This window comes from Diorhabda sublineata, chromosome 9, assembly GCF_026230105.1.
Source record: "Diorhabda sublineata isolate icDioSubl1.1 chromosome 9, icDioSubl1.1, whole genome shotgun sequence".
In the NCBI taxonomy this organism is placed as follows: domain Eukaryota; kingdom Metazoa; phylum Arthropoda; class Insecta; order Coleoptera; family Chrysomelidae; genus Diorhabda; species Diorhabda sublineata.
Window position 1 is genome coordinate 21978593 of NC_079482.1, and position 19515 is coordinate 21998107.

Genomic DNA, 19515 nt, shown 5'->3' on the forward strand with positions numbered 1-19515 from the left:
CTCTGGGGCCTGGGCTGGTTATTCATTCATGCTCCTTCATTTTGTGATTAGATACATTTTAGTTTGCTTACAAATATTTTATACCGGGTGTATACATAATATTTATTTATCAGGACGGTTTTTTATACCTTGTTAAAAGATAATTATTAGTGCAATTATTTTAATAAATCTTATCCCAAAAAAATATTTTTTGTTCTTTGGAATTAATTTTATTAGCAGATTACAAAATGAAATGATGTAAAAAAGGAAGTTTTCAAAATAAAATTGGTCTTGAGTTTCTTTTTATAAGAATTTTTTTTTATTCAGTGAACATAGGTTAACAATGATCTTAAATCCCCCGTATACATTTAACGTCACTTCTTTACCATTTGATACTTTCCTAAAATTGTTTAATGTTACAGTTTATAGGCTCCTAGGAATGTGTTTAGTCATCTTTTCCAACCATGCAGCCAAATCACTTCTACCATTTTGCTGTTCTCATGAATTCTATAAATCTGATATTTTCGGTAATTTATCAGTGCTAAATCAATAAAAAAAATTGGGATACAAAATTATGTACTAGATGCAAAATAACTATACCATTTTCACTTTATGAATAATTCTTATGTTATCAAGGACCCACTACTATCCAAAGATATAAGTACTTAATATAAGTTGAACTAAGCCAGATTATTGGTCCAATTTTAGGGTGTTTAGTATGTATTTTGGGCTGGACGCATAATTTTTTGATAATGAGGCTGGTCAAGTAGTGATCAAGCAGTGGTACTGAAATATCAACTGACATTTCTGAATCAACAACTTGAGATAATTTAATTTTATATATATATATATATATATATATATATATATATAATTTTGTTAACATATTTTTTTAATTCTTACTAGTTTGAAACAAAATAATAGTTTTTGTTGAAAGATATTTTTGTGATTTATTTGTATTTGATGATATAAAGCTACATTTAAGTAAATTTGTCTTTGAACAATGGCACTTCCCATTTGAAATTATTTTTTTTTTCTACAAAGTAATTTGTATAATGACAATTATTTCATTCCACAATGGCAAACCAATTTCATCAGTTTACAGTAAGTTTAGAATCTCATGATTTCATTATTATTTAGGTTTTCAAGAAAATTGTTTTATAATTGTTGATATGATTCATGTGCAACACTTTTAATGATAGTTCATAATACTTTACAGTTTGCAGCTTTTCTAGTAAACTGTTTTTTTTTAAATATGTTCTGTTCCACTAGTAAAATGCTAAAGTATTTTATTCAAGTTTCGGTCTCTTGATCAACTGTGAATATGATCAGTTTAAATGTTTTCCTCGATCATTCATATACAGTAATTTTGATCTAATTTTTTAATAACTTGTAAATTATAAAATTATAAAACTTTTTTCAATGTGGAAACTGATAAGAAGAAATTAAGAATCCATATATATTTCTAAATATGAAATATTTTGAGCGTTCTTAATTTGAAATTTTTAACATGTAATCAAAGAATCTGAAACCCCATGTATTTCCGCTCGGTATAGGTGAATATCACCAGGACATGCATGAAATAATAATAAAGGAAAAGCAAATATGACGTTAATTAAATTGAAAGCTCAACTATATATCTACCTACATAAATATTTAAGATTACTTTGGAAAAACCTTGTATAGGTTACGCATATGAATATGTTAGTGGTTAATGATTAATTATGAATTTTTAATCACCTTGTTGTAATCGCAACGTCTCCGATTGTGTTGTAAATAAATGAATAATTTTTATTTATAGTACTAGCTTCTGCTTCGAACGGTTAGTACCTTTAATATATTAATTATCAATGCCTACATGTTTTCTGATGTTGGGTCGCATCAGCTTGTTGCCTTGAATGTAATATAATCTTTAGACAACTTGAGTTATTTTAATGCATTTTATCCACGACTATTGAATAATAATGTACCTATTATACGTTTTGCTTGGCCTTTATAATACCCATTAACCACAGTAGTGGTTAATGAATTCATTAATCACTGCTTTCTTGTTTTAACTATATTATATTATTTTGTTACAAAAAAATCTGTTTTCATAATTTTATCATGTAAAACACTGCTAAATATTTTCAATTTAGTTCTGTACACATAAAAAAATTAGAAAAAGTAGGTTTTCTTATACCGGATTGGAACCCAGGACCTAGAGCTTAAAAGCACGAAGCATCAGTGACATTGGATGTGTTGTTTATTGTATATCTGTTTTTTAACGTACCATTGTTTTCGAAACAATTTTTATATTGAAGTACCTTTTGAAAAAATATAAATTTGACTACAACCTGTCAAAATTTTTGTTTGCATGCGTGGATTTTTCAGTGTTTGAATAGTTGATGTTAAATTATGTTGAAAAAACCAACTAAAAATGGATATAGAAAGTGAAAGTGAAGCTGCTGAAGTTGCCTCATTAAATTGATTGCTGGAAAAGTTAAAGTATATAATACGGCATATGAATTGGGACTGGGAACTGGGAAAAGGGATTATTAATAACTATAAATAAATACTATCCTCTGGTAACATTAGATACCCAATATTTGTGAAACTAATACACAGTGTAGTAAATAGCCTTTTCTGCGCCTTTGTTTTTATAGATATTATAGATACCATAGAGCAATGGTATGTACATGCCTACTTCATTTCATTCTTGGTGGACCTTGGTGTTGATGGACAAATTATCTAATATTTTGGAAGAAAAATCTAACTAGAACTATTTACGTGGACCCTTCGCTTCTTATACAACCCACTGTGTCTAACTCACTAAAAGTCAAACCCAAGTTTACTACTGCAAATGCGTTGCCCAACCTGATGCTTAAGATTAAATTTTTTGGCCTTTTTGGTCTTCATCAAATAACACCCTGCACTACTTGATATGGTAGTTTTGAATAAGGAAAGCAGCGTTTAAGTATGAATTGTTGAAAAAACGTTTATTAGATAATATTTGCAAATATTATTCCAGTAGTTTCCAACCTGATGGAATCGCCTCCCTAGGGATACTTGATACCAATAAATTATGAAAGCTTATTGCAGCACTTTGGTTTTTGATGAAAAACACTTGAACACTTTGGGAATTGCAGCTTTAGATGTGATTGGGAGGATTGAATGTTTACTTTTTCTTGAAGATATTTCAAGTTATTAAATATTGTTTAATCATTTTCGAATACCTGTTTTTCTATTTCTACTTGGGATTGTATAATTGTATTTTAAGAGAATTTACTATTGTTTTAAAATCTCACAAAAATCCAGTTTAAGTGTGAAGGTTCTCTACAATAACCTCGAAATATAGGAGGTTATTTGAGCTTATCCTTTTTTTGTGTGTAAAAAAACATTCTTACAAAAAGACATCAATGAAATTAATAAAAAACAATTCTCATTCAAACGCGTCAATAACGTTTAATTTTAACTGTATTTCCTTGGGAATATTTAAAAATAAACTTCAAAAACTGTTTATGAAATAACATTCTATTTTAATTTAAATGTTGTTTGGACATTCCAATTTTTTGTTTACACCAATCAAGACACATGAGATGTGTTTCAAATCAAAATAATTAAAACTATAAAATTGCTTCCTGTCATTTGTATTGTTTGATTTTACATTTGATATCGAGTTTATATTTAAATAACAAAAAATAAATTTTATAAAAAATATAATTGCTACAATCGTAGTGGTTTATTGTTATATAAACTGCAATTCATAGGTGTTTACAGCTGATCTGTTAAAATCATTCTTTTTAGATAATCTAGAATTTGGCTACCAGAAATCTTCGTCTTCTAACACGTCTAACACATTTTTTTACCAACATCGATTTTAACCTTCAAGAGCAATATAATCATTCTAACGCTTCTCTAACTTCTCGATGCCCTTCTTGTAGAAGAATTTCTCTTTTGTCTCAAAATAGGCTTCAGTTTCTGCAATTGCTTCTTCATTTCAGCTGAATTTCTTACCAGGGGAGCATTCTTGTAAGATCGGCGAATAGCCAGTAGTCACTGGGGGCCAGATCTGGACTATACGGTGGATGAGAAAGCTGTTCGTTCAATTTAACCATCGTTGCCATCGACTTGTGAATCGGTACATTGTCTTGGTGAAACAGTAGTTATTTCTTTGACAATGAGGCTGTTTTTCCTTGATTTTTGCATCGAAACGATCCAACAACTCGACGTAGTATTCGCTATTGATTATCTTTCCCTTTTGGAGATAGTCGATGAACAATATTTCATGGGCATCCCCATGCCACTTTCTCAGCCGACTGTTGTGCTTTTGAACGCTTCAAACGTGGTTCATCGACTTCAATCCACTCAGATTATGATCGTTTTGATTACGAAGTGAAATGATGGATCCATATTTCATCCGTTACGTGTAAACATGGCCAAACACTGTCCTGAATCATTAGCACGTTGTTGTTTTTGATCGACTTGAGTAAACGCGACACCCACTTTGAAAAAAGCTTTCTCATGGTCAAATATTCATGCATCATTGTAAACACAATGCCTTCTGATATTTTTACGGCCTCAGCTATCTCACGCAATTTCAATTTACGATTTGATATAACCAATTTGTGGACTTTTTTGATGTTTTCTATAGTAACCACCTGAATTGGATGGCCAGAACGTTCACCATCATCGGTGTTTGTATGACCACGTTTAAATTCAGCAAATCAATAACAAATGGTCCTTTTCGATGGAGTTGAGTCCGTACAGTCCCCTTGTACAGTTTTTTTCATTAGGAAGCAAGGATAAATTTTGTTTTGAATCCATTCTTTTGACAAGAACGTTTAAATGGCTGTCACTTTTTTCTGACTTATCGAAATGTCACGCCGAAAATGCGTATCTGCTATGTCTAGCTAAGTCTTTAGGTGTCTATTGAGGCGACAGTGCTTCAAGAGAAAACTCCTGTTAGTATTTGTAGATTGTTCTTACTTAGATTGATACATTCAGCAGATCTACACTGGTTATAGTTTCCCAGAAGAGTTTTTGCCTCTCTCGGCCCTTGTAGGTTGTACCAATAATTGATTTTGTTCCTATCTACCTTCTTTTCCAATTCTTTTACAATTATTCTGTAGCTGATACCACAGAAAGGTTCAGATCCCATCTGGTCTGTCATCGCTTTAATGAACAGCATTCATAACATTTTCTGAAGCAACGTTCGACAATAACAACGCAATGTTTGTGCTTTCATAATCACCCGTTCCAGAAGTTGAGCTTTGTATTGCACTTTGAAGGACTGAATAATGCTTTGGTCTAACGGTTGGATTTTCGATGTTGTGGTTCGAGGCAAAAATTTTAATTTTACATTTATGAATAGTAGAATAGACCCATTTTTTCCTCATTTCTGCAACAATTTCTCTAACCCATGGTTCGAATATAGCACTAGTCATCCAAGTAGATTTATTATCTCCCAAGAAGACAGGAAGGGATTCAAGTTGATAATATTTAAATGCATCAAGTTTTACCGATCGTCAGAGATTTCAATGTTTCCCCAGTCATACTGGCATATAGAAGAACAGTAACACGTTATTTTCAAAGTTTTTCTTTTTTGCAAGTTACGTCTTTCATTACCAGACTTCTATTAGGCATTGTTTTATACTAAAAAAAAACTATTTGAAAAGATTGGATTAATATAATTCCTTTCTGGTACAATTTTCCCATGGATTTCTTACTTTGTCATCCACAAATCAGATTTATCGTACGTTTTTTTCACTATTATTCAGAGGTACATATTTTATATTCCATCCGCCATTTGTTATTGTAAAGAATAATGAAAATGTTGTTTTACAAAACGGAGGCGTTTTTTTGTATACCGTTCTTGCTTCACCGGAAGTTTAAAAATACCTTGAAGAATTAATTAGACATGTACTCGAACGATTCAGACCTCGTAGTCGGCCGTTTTTTTTATTATACAACAAATTGAACCAAATAACAACTCAAAGACAAAATCAACAATAATTAAGTAAGACAATCATCCTGTTAGAATTCCTCTGCGAATCCAATAAAATTGAGGCAGCTTAGGCAATACAAATTTTTCAATTATCCTTTTATTCAATAAGCGCAGCAACAACTTCTGTGATATATTTTACGAGAGTTGTCTGAAAAGTTTCCGATTTAACAAAGGCAACAAAACATTTTTTTCCTACTCTATACTCTGTTCCTACAAGAAATGGAGTCTCTAAAAGTGCGTCTCCATTGAACGAACAATGGGGAAACAAGTTTGTCAAACACGTTGATTAAAGTGCAGTTTTAACAAACATTTTCACCAAACAATTGCGATTCGGCATGAAACATTAGTCAGTTAGGTTTTGTCGAAGAATGGGTGATTTAAACCGCCGTCGTCGTCTGGTCTGCATTGCAGCAGCTTATATTCTAATGGAAGAACCTCGTTCTCGTCGATGGTGACAGAGACAATTGTTTTTACGGCGTTATGAATATAGTGGTGATGACAAAATACTAAATTTCGTCAAGCAATCAGCGTTTAAGATCGTTTGGCTACACTATCTTAGACTAACTGTTTTATTATTTTTTTTCATTGAAGATAGGCCGGAAAGTAAATAAAAATGAGTCCGTTAAAAACTTTTATTGGACTATCACAATAATTTTCTGGCTCGGTCCGACAAAATGAGATTTTCTAACTTAAAAATACACCGGAAAGTACTAATTTCTAGCCCAGTAAACTAACATTTTCATCAACTCGTATTCCATGATTATAAATTGAACTCTCGATGTCGATTCACCTATAAATCATTAATATGTAAATTTTAGATTTAATGATGATTTCGAATAATTAGAACTTATTAAATTTCTTAATTATATAATTACCTACCAACGAATTAAATTAATTAGGATGAATTAAGTCGACTGTGTGAATAAACTTTTATTTTTTATACATGGTCCGTTGAAATGGAAGGAACATTGAATTTGTGCTTTGATTATGTAAAATTGTCTCAAATAATTTTTTTCGTATATTTCGTTTACTGTTAAGTCAGAATTTCTGGATCGGTTGCTGATATTCATACTGAACACACTGTTTGCATTATCCCTACACGAATACTCAATTCAAGCGACACGCGTTTCGATAACTGAGTAATCGTCTTCAGTTTATCTTTAATCTTTGATAACGATAACATACTTACGAGTCGATAATTATTCACTAATGATAGTGTTCTGCTTATAAAATTCGGAAAAGTCATTTTTTTCATGACATCCAACATTTAAAAACGCAGCATTTAATTATGGAAGCTTTCTACTTCAAGTGTCAATTGATTTTGCACTTGTATTGCTCTGCTAACTTTTTTCCAAAGTTAACAGAACAGCCAATTAATTAGCGTTTAATTAGCACGTAATTTTCCGCTTATTGTTTCTTCTCTCTGCTCATATTGCTCTGCTAACTTTATAGTCCGGTCAAATTAGACCAAATAATAAAAGTGAAGCTACATAAATTCCAACCAAGCTCAAAGTCAGTAAAATTGTTTAAAATACAATTGAACATAGAATTTGAATGTTCCCCATCATTTCCGTGTATGGAAAAAATTTTATTCAAGGTCAAAGGTGAAAAAAAATGAGTTTTTCGCAATTTTTAGCAAAACAGTGAGTTTTATCATAAAAATACTTCAGACGAAAATTGTCGACCATTAAATTGTCTGCAAAAAACGTATGCATACTTTTTTTCCTACAAGCCACTGTTTCTAAGATATAATGACTCAAAAAGTTGTAGTTTTAATGTTTCAGATTTAATGTCGTATTTAATTGCTATAATGATTGCACGAGAAATACCAAAGCTGCAGGACAACATCGTCGAACTTTAGCAACATCTTCGTCAATTGATAATTTATTTGAGAAACTTATAATAACAGTTCCAATCAGGCAACAGAAATTTCTTACCAATACTCACAACAAGTGTCGGTTCATTCCAATGTTGTTAGAAAAACTGACCGCTGAAAACATATTGATGAAACCATTAAATACGACAGTAGCTTTTATGATCTACAATTTTCGTCTGAAGTATTTTTATGATAAAACTCACCGATTTGCTAAAAATAGCAAAAATACTCATTTTTTTCACCTTTGACCTTGAATGAAATTTTTTTCCATACACGGAAATGATGAGTAACATTCAAATTCTATGTTCAATTGTATTTTAAACAATTGTACTAATTTTCAGCACGATGGAAATTTATGTTTGTATGTATTATTTAAATACAAGATGAAATCCTAAATTGTTTTAAGTCAGATAATAAAAAATTAAATTGTGCTTAGATAATATTATGGCTCGCTAGATGATTTTAAAGAATTGATCAAGTACATAAAAATTATTTTTACATTTTTTCATGATAACTCATCTCTTGAACGAGGATTTTCTATTAATAAAGACTGCTTAATTGAAAATCTTCAAGAAGATTCGAAGATTCTTCAAGAAAATTCGCCCCAAATTAAAAAAAAAAATTTAAAAAATAAAGAATTAAATACTTTGATAGTAAGAATACATATTGAAAAAAAAAACAGCAATTGAAAAATCTTTTAGATAAAAAGAAAGCTCTAGTCGAAACTAGTCGTCGAGATATTTCATCCACAGATGATGAAATTGAAAAATAAAAGAATAAATGAATAATTATAAGATAAAGAAAAGAGTATTACATATGCTATTTAATTTGTTTGCTCTAAAATTGTTAATTTTTCATATTTATTTAATAAAGGGTGGTCCAACCAAAATGCACGATGTTAATTGTAACTAAAACAAAAAGTTTTCAGAGAATTAACTTAATATTTTCTATAATGGTAGAAGGATCTATGACAATTATGTGTGGGACAAAATATCGGCCAAATGCTCGCCACGGCTTCGCTGGCATACCTCTATCCGATGGTCCATATTTTCAATGACTCTGAGACATAATTGAAGTCCAATGTCGTTAATGTGCCGAATTATCTCGTTCTCTAGCTCTTGAATTGTTGTTGGCTTATTGACGTACACTTTTCCTTTCAAATATCCCCAAAGAAAGAAGTCCAACGGTGTCAAATAATCACATGATCGTGGCAGCCAATTAACATCGCCACGACATGAGATAACACGACCATTGAATTTCTCGCGCAAAACAACCATTGTTTCGTTGGCTGTGTGGCAAGTGGCACCATCCTGTTGGAACCACATATCGTCCAGGTCCATATCCTCAGTTTCTGGCCACAAAAAGTCCGTTATTATCTCGCGATAGCGAACACCATTCACAGTAACTGCTTGGCCGACATCATTTTCGAAGGATGACGTCCCAGCCCTTAAACCGCACCAAACAGTCACTCTTTGTGGATGCATCGACTTTTCAACAATCACTCGTGGATTCTCATTTGCCTAAATGAGGCAATTCTACTTATTAACGAATCTTCTGAGGTGAAAGTGTGCCTCGTCGCTGAAGATGATTTTGCCGACGCTTGAAATGGCCAACAATGTTTTCCGCAGAACCAACGGGGCGAGCATGAACAGGTATTTTCACATTTCCTACAGACCCGGTTTGCTGAAATTTGCGCACAATGTCCGTGGCTTTTTCCCGTCTGTATGAGCTTGAGAGTTGAATATCTCGGCACTCGCAGGATGTGTCCGAAATAAGATACTTTTCGTTGTTTAATTACCGCGATCAGTTCTCATTCCACACCCGCTTTCCTCAGTACTTCTTCATTTGTCATGTGCTGTGTCCATGGGATTCGTAGAAGTCTGAGCAACAGCCACATTTCCATTGTTTAAGGATCTCACTTTCAGGGACCACTTCTCCACACCATTCAAAAGGATTGTCCAAATATAACATTTTATCACCCTCAATCTAAGGCTTAGGGGGGCTTCTCGGCGGATTAGGAACTTATTAAACTTTGTAAAAGCTGTTTTTGCAATTGCTATCCGAGTTTTAACTTCCTCGTTGCAACAGCCACATTTCAATTGCTTCATTAAGCTAATTTTTACGTACTTACGTTTTAGGTTAAGTAAATTATTTTAGTCAGAGTTAGAAATTCACTTCCTTCTGTCGTCAATAAAATCGATGAGATAAAAGTTTTAAATGACAATATATATACTGTCTATTTTTAGAATTGGGTCGATTTATCAAAACTGTCGTTATATATATAATTTACTCAATAAACTTTGTATTATACCAACTATAACAATAAGTAATTATATCAGAGAATAAATGAACGAGACATGCTGTCTCCAAAATAATTATTAATGAATAATTCACTACAATTCTCAATTGAATAACAATGGGACAATTGAGAATGTCTAATTTTTGAAAATGACTTATTATACTTTATATAATCTTACTTGAAAGACTATAAAAAGTATCTAACTGCAAAAATTATATATCGAAGGGAGTTTTAAGGTAGCGATTAGGAATAAATAAATAAAGTAGAGAACTTCACTAATTAGTAAACTCGATTAGAGATCAAAGTTTCACAAGTGATCGTAACCAAAAAAGCTCCATCGTATTTTTTGCATTAAATGAAATATTTAGTTCGGCTTCGACTGTTGACATTAACGTTATAATTATTTTAATTTATTCTTCGGATCCCAGTCTATTGTGCCCTTTTTGTTATTAATGGTAGTATTATCTTTCTATCGAAATGTTTTTCTTATTTATTTTCATACGGTGAGGTGGATTCATACACTAACACTAAGTATACTAAACTATTCACTATGCACTAAATTATACACTTAACTATTCACCAAACTTATTACTAAACACTTTTACTTTTCTGTGATGATGTATGCGGGATGACATCAGATTATTTACTGACTACTACGACTGTTAGAGACTCGTTTATATACGTTTTAATCAAATCCATAATAAGGCCTTTTTAGAAATTAATTTTATAAAAACGACCACAACATACTGTAAATAAAAATAAATATAAAGAAATTTGTGGTGTTTATGAAAACATCGGTGAAAATAGTCTTTCTGGAATTGCCCTCTGCATCCACTACATTTAAGATTCTATTAACATAATAAAACAGGACCGACTTCACGGTCTACGTCAGTGGACGAGTTGGTAACACTTTTATTAATAATTATTCGAATTCATAGAGGGTGATGGTTTTTTTACGACCATTTTAAGAATTTGTGATAAAGGGTAGTACGGGTGTCAGTCGAGAGTTTGAAGGGTTAGATATTTTAAATATGTCTGAGTGCCTAAGACGAAAACATGGAAATTAGTTAAAAAATATTATTATTGAACGTATTAAACAAACACCTTTTATTCCGTCTTCTACAATTTATCTAATACAAGTTTGGCAGGTTATAGATTGCAAAGTTTTAATTATTTACATAGAATTCTAATATAAAAGTTATATTACTCTATTCTTTATTTAATTAAACATTTAAACAATCCAGGTCGCTATCGATTGACACACTTTGCGGTCAACAGTGGTGTTCCCCAGGGATGCATCTTGTTACCTCCTCTCTAAAACTTCACCGACGATATCACACTGGTGTCGTCGTGCAAATCAACTAACCCAATAAACAAACAAATTATCCTCAATACCGATCTTGAAAACGTTCTGGTGTCGAGAAGAAGCAATCTGATTGAGTTCAATGCCTCAAAGATCCAGGTTGCTATTCTTACGAAGAAGGCTGGTAATGCAGCTCAGGATTTGTTCAAATACCACCATCAGCGCAAATACACTTGTTGGATGTTGAAGTTGAAGCGATTTAGCCAAGGCAACTTCACAACACATTTTTGCAATATCGTTCGCACATTTGGAGCTCGTCTCTCAAGCATACCGTGAACATGCTCGACTCAATACAGAAGAAAGCAGTTCGACTTACAGGCGATCCAGAGTTGGAAAGCTTAGAGCATAGAAGAAAGGTTAGGTTAGGCTCATGAACAAGGAATTCGTCTATAGACGCTCTGAACTTCAATTTATCGCGACTCATTTTTTTTTTGAGAAATGAGAGCTTGTGGAATCAGCTACCAAGGCATTACAAACTACAGGAGTTCAAGATCAATATCCACATATAACTCCACCCGGCAGACAACACTTACTCAAGTGTAGAAGGGTTTACCATCTTGTGCTTGCTTTTGGGACGCCGCTGAAGGCGGCATAATCATTTGTTATTTGTCACTGTTACCAGACTGTTTGACTTCCCATAGGTTGACAACACTTTAGCTACGGTAATTGTTAGTTTCCGCTATGTTTCTGATGTCACTTTTACATTAATCTGATAGATACTCATTCAAACATTATTTTCGTTGTTGGGTGAATATGGAGAAAAAAGAATTTAAATTGTTAATAAAACATTATTATTTACGTGAATGAACAATCGAAGAAACCGACGAGAAGCTACGTAAATATTATCTAAATCTCCCTGACTCTTGGGATGATTGTTAATATCCTGGACCGTTATTCGTTATTCCAAAAAATGGTTATTATGCATGTCATCAAATAAGAAAAAATTTATCTTTACTCGAAGAGATAAAAGACGCCCCACTGCGAACTGAATAGTAAAAACCTTGTTTAGGTCCACGTTACAATATTTAATTTTCAGAATCAGTGAATCATTTAAAAGTATAAATAAACAACAATATCACACGTAAATTGGGTATTATACATAATTCGGAATATTTCTGATGTTTTTGAACTTGTTGACTAGACTATAAACTCTAAATCCAAAGTCGTCCACTTAAAACGCCACCTTTGATGTAGTTTATTCTTCCGTTGAAAAAATTATGTGACACAAAGACAAACAAAAATTAATGCAACTAATCAAGTAGTTTAGTCAAGACAATTAAGTTTATTGAAATTCTTCGTTTTAACCACGAAATGACACCGAATATAAAATGGGATGTATTTGTATGAATGTTTAAAAGAATGGCTGTGCATACGACAATAGGAGATATGCTAATTTTATATTATGCATTTGCGTGTCCGAAAAGTAATTAAAATGAACCACAAAATTTATCTCTATAGTATTTATTTTTTTGTTCTGGAAAACGAACAGTGACATTTTTGAGTTACTTTTTTGAAAGACTAATTTGGAGTATGTTGGAATATTTAATGCAAAAATCCTTCTCTTTTAAGATATTATACTTTGGTAATTTAACGTTTATCACTCATAACTCCGATAACCTTGAAAATTTAGTATGTTGATTAATTTGATATGCATATACGGGGCGCGGAAATCATTTATTCATATATTTTTATGTTGAAAATTTAACTGATACTGTCATACCAGACATACCGAAAATTGCGTTTTGAGTGTTCCATGTAGTGAAGATCAGTGATAATGATAATAAAAAAAATGATGAACAACATATTCAAGAAAAGCTTAAACAGATACTACAATCAACATAATACATTATCCAAATATTTCACTAAATTAAAATCGAAAATACCAAAAAACAAAAGAAGTAATATTATATATCGAGTGCCTTGTACTAAATGTAACGTTGTCTACATAGGGCAGACATCTCAGTATTTAGAAAATAGAATAAAATGTCATCAATACGAGAAAAGAAATAAAACTGCATTAACCAAACATGAAATATCAAAACATAAATTCAATTATAAAGATTCGAAAATTCTTGGAACGGAATCTAATACAATGATAAAAAAGGTCCAAATAATTTAAGTAAAATTTATAGATCTATTTTGTAAATTCTATTAAAACAAATAATTTAATTGGTTACTGCTTTATATTTGAGATGTAAGAACTAAGAACAAATTCATTTTTCTTATTAAAACAAATTTTTATTTTGATTTTATTCTTATTTCGATATTCATGATGTAAGTGATCTATTGATTAATATAAATATACAAATTGTCAGTGAAATAAGTCAAAACGTCAGTTTTTATCTTTCTTTTATAATTATATACAATTACCTATACTTTTATAATATTAATTTCAATATAATTTTGGAAGTAAAGTTTTCTATTTTAAAACATCTGTTAAACAAATTTTTAACCTTGTAATATATTTTGGTATTTCCTAAAATAAAGAAAAAAAGGTTTTCGAGCTACAGGTTATACATCCAGGTACGGGTTTAAATATAAAATCAATAAAACAAACCCAAAATATATTAATTTTAGGAAGTTCTCTCCGATCCTCAACATTGTAAGGACACACCCCTGTAACTCTAATAGAAATAAAAAAATCTTTCAATTGATAACGTATTTAGTTTTTTTTTCCATAAAATATACCGTTACCTAATCCATAATCCCAACAGAGGACCTGCCTGTCATTCGTGAGGATTATCCCTTTTTTTACTCAGTTAATACCGAAGTACTTATCTATAGGTATGAATAGTGCAAAAAAATTTTCAATTAGGAAAAAATATATTTTTATTTTGGAAATAATGGTGGTGTCATGCCACGGCGGCTTTTATTGACAAGCCTCTATAATTGTCAACCATTTACTTTAAATAGTATAAAATGTAAAAAACCGCAATTCAATATGTGATTTCAATAGAAAAATACTAGAAAAAATAGAAACAAATATAAATTTTACATAATCTAGTAGGCGTTTACATGTCATAAATTGTTGACAACTGTAACGGCTAATTATCTATAAATAGGTAACGCCTTGTACAAATATAACTGTTCCAAATGCTTTTCGAATGATTTGAGAACGCAGCTAAGATATACAGTACCCGTTAAAAGTTTTTGCCCACCTCATAATCCATTCAGTAAATTTCCAAATGATACACTTTGAAAAATTTCTCTTTCTTAGTGTCATGCGAAGGTCGAAACGGTATCTTACCAACTCAAAATATTAGTATTCGTTATTTGTTTACTTCATACGAGCGCATTTTTATATTTTATCTGTGATTGCAACATGTTTAAACTTGCAATTACCGGCTGATTTTCTTATTATTCTTTAACTGTGAATTGTTTTCTCGGTGTTTATGATTGTAGTTTAGTCCCAGTTAGTCCTATGTAGACGTGCTCGGATTTATACTTTTTCTTCGTTCGTAAACGTTTTGTTTTCCCTAAATTCAGACTTGTAAGTTTTAAAATGGATAAAAACCAAGGCTTGAAACTATTGCATTAATCGTGATTCTTCATAGACTGTAAATATGATCGCCCAGAGATAGCAGCTAAGATCATTGAATCTAGGGATCTGCCTTTGTTTACTTATACAGTGGAAAGGAAATTGAGAGAAGCTGGGTAGAAGGGTGGGCTAAAGAAAATAAAAATTGGACCCATGAAGAATGGGAATGAGAGTTTTGTGGAGTGATGAGTTTAAGTTTGAGGTTTTTGGGTCTAATAGAAGAGTGTTTGTGCGCCGGTTAAAGAAAGAACTGATGTTAGAAACATGTGGAATCCCGGCTGGAAAACACAATGGAGGCTCGGTGATGGTATGGGTATGCTTTGGAGGAAGAGCGACTGAAAACTAGGTAAAAATCGAAGGAATTTTGAAGAAAGAAGGCTATAAAAAATACTAAAAAGAAAATGTAGTACGTTCTGGCCAGCACCTGATCGGTAAAAATTTATCTTCCAGTATGACAACGATCCCAATCATTCCTCGAGACTGTGCAAAGATATATTTGAAAGAAGTGGAAAGGAATAGTGTATTGAAATTATTGACAATTCGTTTGAGTTGTTGTGGGACCAATTGAACATAGAAGTCAGGAAGTAGTGTCCTACTTCCACTTTACATTTTTGAAATATCCTGAAAAAAGCATGGAATCAAATAGACGACGATTATTTATCGAAATTGTTACAGAAAATGTCAAAATTTTTAACCGGTAGTGTATGCAACATAATTTTTGCTATAGGATGTTTGAAAATGTAACTGAACCTTGAAAACAAAACAGATCCGCTTAAATAAAAAGAAACAATACGGAATTAACAAGTTGGAATTTCTGAAACCGTTGATGATATTCATAATGATTCATAATATCTGCATCTGAAAAAATGAAGAACATTTCGAGTTATAATATTTAATATCAAATATCGACTTTCATCTTTGTTTTATCGGCAAACAAAGCTAATAACTTAATTAAAAAATTAATGTCCGAAATCACCCATTAATTACTCATGAAGCATGACGTTCATTAATTGTCATTTTAAAAATGTGTACGAAAATTTTAGACTTAAATACATTCTAAGTAGTTAAATAATTTAATTCACAACATTGTAAAAACTATTTATTAACATAAAATATAAATAAATAAATAAATAAAGTGGTTTCAACAATCTGACTACCGTACTCGGTGGAAGTCAAAACTATTAAAAACACACTATGCGTGTATATGCTCTCTTAAATACTAATCCTATTGTATACACAAAAGCTATAATTAATTATATTTATGGTAGTTAGAATCACATCAATACAAAAATAAGGGTAAGTTATTTGATAAGTTAATGGAACTTCAAGTGTCTAAGGGATATATGGAATCGCTTAAGTAAGACGTTGTTTCCTATCAGGGGACGGTCAGTTGACAATAAAACTTAATGATTACGATAGTAACTAACAATTCTTCACAGTCACATAAATATAAGACAAAAATTAGGTAATCAAGTAATAATATAATAAAATAAGAGACATATATGACTTAATATATGGTTAACAGATCTTAAATTAGCTGCCTTTTTTGAATCACCTTGTAGTATGTAATAACCATCAGAGTAGTAGTCACTTCTAAAGTTCAATTAAGTTCGTGGTAAAAGTAAATTTTTAAAAGATGATTCACCAGACTGCGTTGTCCGTTATGGCACATGAAGAATATAAAAGTTGCCCCACTTAATGTGTCATCTAAGAGGTCGCTTTAAATTTTTATAGAATGACATTCCCATCAGACTCGATGAGAGAAGTTCGAAGAATTTATGTTCAAAGCTATGAGATAAATAAATAAAGGTGTTGAAACATTTTATCATTATATTTTCCTTTGGTTGAGTACTACAATAAGACAATATTTGTGGTAGGTGATCAGGTCAGTCCTTAACCCTTATTATTGATTTAATTTTAACAATTTCTTTTTAATATTTCTGTCCGGTTTCGCTCAGGGAGTTGATTGATTGATGAGATTCAATGGTAGTTGGAATAAATTGATAATATCCAGTGTTTTCAATAACTAAGTCACAAAAAATCTATTTATTAAACAAAAAAATATAAATAAATAGTGGTTTCTATAATCTGGCTACTGTACTGACGGTATCTATAATTTTACAGTGACATATACATGGCAAAATGATACACATATTCTTGTCCTTTCGTAGCATCTATCAATAATAATCTTTCAGATGCCACATTACCAATGGTGTATTAAAAGTTTGACCTTCCCGCTTAAGGCATTTGGCCAGCAGAGAAACGAACATTTTCGGCATATTTTACTTTTCTATTTCCGAAAAGAAAAGAAAGCTGCGGCTCACAAAGAAATTTGTCAAGTTTATGGTGCTGATTACTTAACAGATCTCACGTATCAGAAATGGTATAAAACATTCCGTTTTGGAGATTCTTCCCTTGAAGATAAGCAACGTTCTGGTCAACCTACTGAAGTTGATGTTAACCGAATCAAAGTCATACTTGAAGAATATCATCATATAACTGTTCGAGAGGTTGCGAAGAGGATGCATGTAACTACAATTGAAAACGTCTTAAAACGTCTTGGGCTAGGTAAGAAGCTTGATATTTGGGTACTTCACGAATTGAAAGAAAGAAAGAATCAACATTTGCGATACGCAATACGCATTCTTGAAAAGAATCATCACTGGTGATGAAAAATGGGTCCTGTACAGTAACCTAGTTCGAAATCGATCATGGAACAAATGCGATGAACCAGAACAACCCACATCGGAAGCTGAAAAACAAAAAAAAATCTCATGCTGTCAGTTTGTTGGGATTACAAAGGTGTTTGAGCTGCTTCCACGAAACCAAAACATCAATTCTGATGTTCACTTTCAACAATTAATAAAACATGAAGCAATCAATAGTGTTCCACCATGATAATGCAAAGCCTGACACATCTTTGGCTACTCGCGGGAAACTATTGGAGCTTGGTTGGGAAGTGATGCCATGTCCCCCATACAGCCCTGATCTGGCACCATTTATTTCGAGGTTTGCAGAATTCTATGAATGGTCAAACTTTCACAAATGACGATGACCTTCAATTCAATCGCACCTGGTTGAGTTTTTTGCTGAAATTTTATGAGTGCGGAATCTTGAAGTGAATAAAAGATGGCAAAAGGTCTTTGTCTAAAAACTATTTGTTAAAAAACAAGTGTTTTATTCTACAAAACCGATTTACTTTGTCGCCAACCCAATATTCAGATTATTCTGTAATAATACTAACTAAAGTTTTGGATTAGTAAGTAAGTTTTATTACTCTCTCCCACATAGAAGTACTACTACAATTCCGGGACACCCTATATATAATACGCTTTTAGTTTCTGTATTATTACAAAATTATCTTGTATCTTTGTATTTACAAAATTCACCGAAGCGAAAATGATGGTTTATAAGCAATTTGCGGAATTTTAAAAGATGAATCACCAACAGACTGCTAAAAGATAATGGGGCTCTACCATGTGGGTCAACGATTCACTTCTTTAATATTCTTTTGCCTCGATAAACGACCATCTCTGTTGTGTGTTATTTAAAAGCATTAGGGGTCTACAGAATAGAAACTAAATTATTTTATGGTCTCTGAAAAGAACAGCATTCATCAAATTTTTTTGTATTTATATATACGAGTATGTGAATCGAACTTATACATAAATCGGATCTATGAATCTAATATACATCGAATAAAAATAATTTGAATCAATTTGGTTTGGCACGTTTCTACATAAATTAAATTCATATTAATCGAGTCTACATAAATGAAATGAAAACCCTTAGACCAAAACGCAGTTCCGGCATTAAAAATTCGGTAGGAGAAACAAACATTAAGGAGAAGCCAATTACCAGAGGATCATGGACATCGACATCTCAAGATCGAGACTGAAGAAATTGGAAGATACAGGACAAGCCCTAAAATAAGTGGAAGAAGGAGCAAATATTCATTATGAGAAGAAAGATACAAAACTTTATGGCAGGTGCTCTAGTCGCTTTAGGTCAAATAGATGCAGATCACAAAATCACTCAGGAATTGGAGCGTAATTGAAAAAATAAGTAGAACACATTTACAGATAACTTATAAAGTAAACGTTATACATTAGGAGAAGATGATGAAGTAAGTCGTAGTTTATTTCAGAAATGTATAGAGCAATAAAAACTCATTAGGTATGCACAGGGACCACAGAGTGACCCAACGAATATTTAAGCCACTTTCATAGTTCGGCATTGATTTCGTTATACAATTCGTTCTTTTTATCAAGTGCAGGTAATACCACCCGGGTTAGGGTCAATGTATGGGTTTAGCCTATTGTTATCCATTCACAAACACTGAAAATAGTGTGCCAAAGGCGTGCCGTGAGGATACTCGTAGAAGTTTATTTTAACAGAATAAAAATTAGGCGTTATGTACATAGTATTAGGTACACTTATTTTTTATTGAACATTATACAGAAATTAAATTGCA

At 31.9% G+C, this 19515-nt stretch overlaps 1 protein-coding gene across 9 annotated transcripts in view; it reads left to right on the forward strand.

Annotated features, from left to right (window-relative positions):
* Positions 1-19515, forward strand: part of LOC130448867 (signal-induced proliferation-associated 1-like protein 1) — a 96209-nt gene that overhangs the window by 1096 nt on the left and 75598 nt on the right. The gene's annotated exons all lie outside the window — the stretch shown is intronic.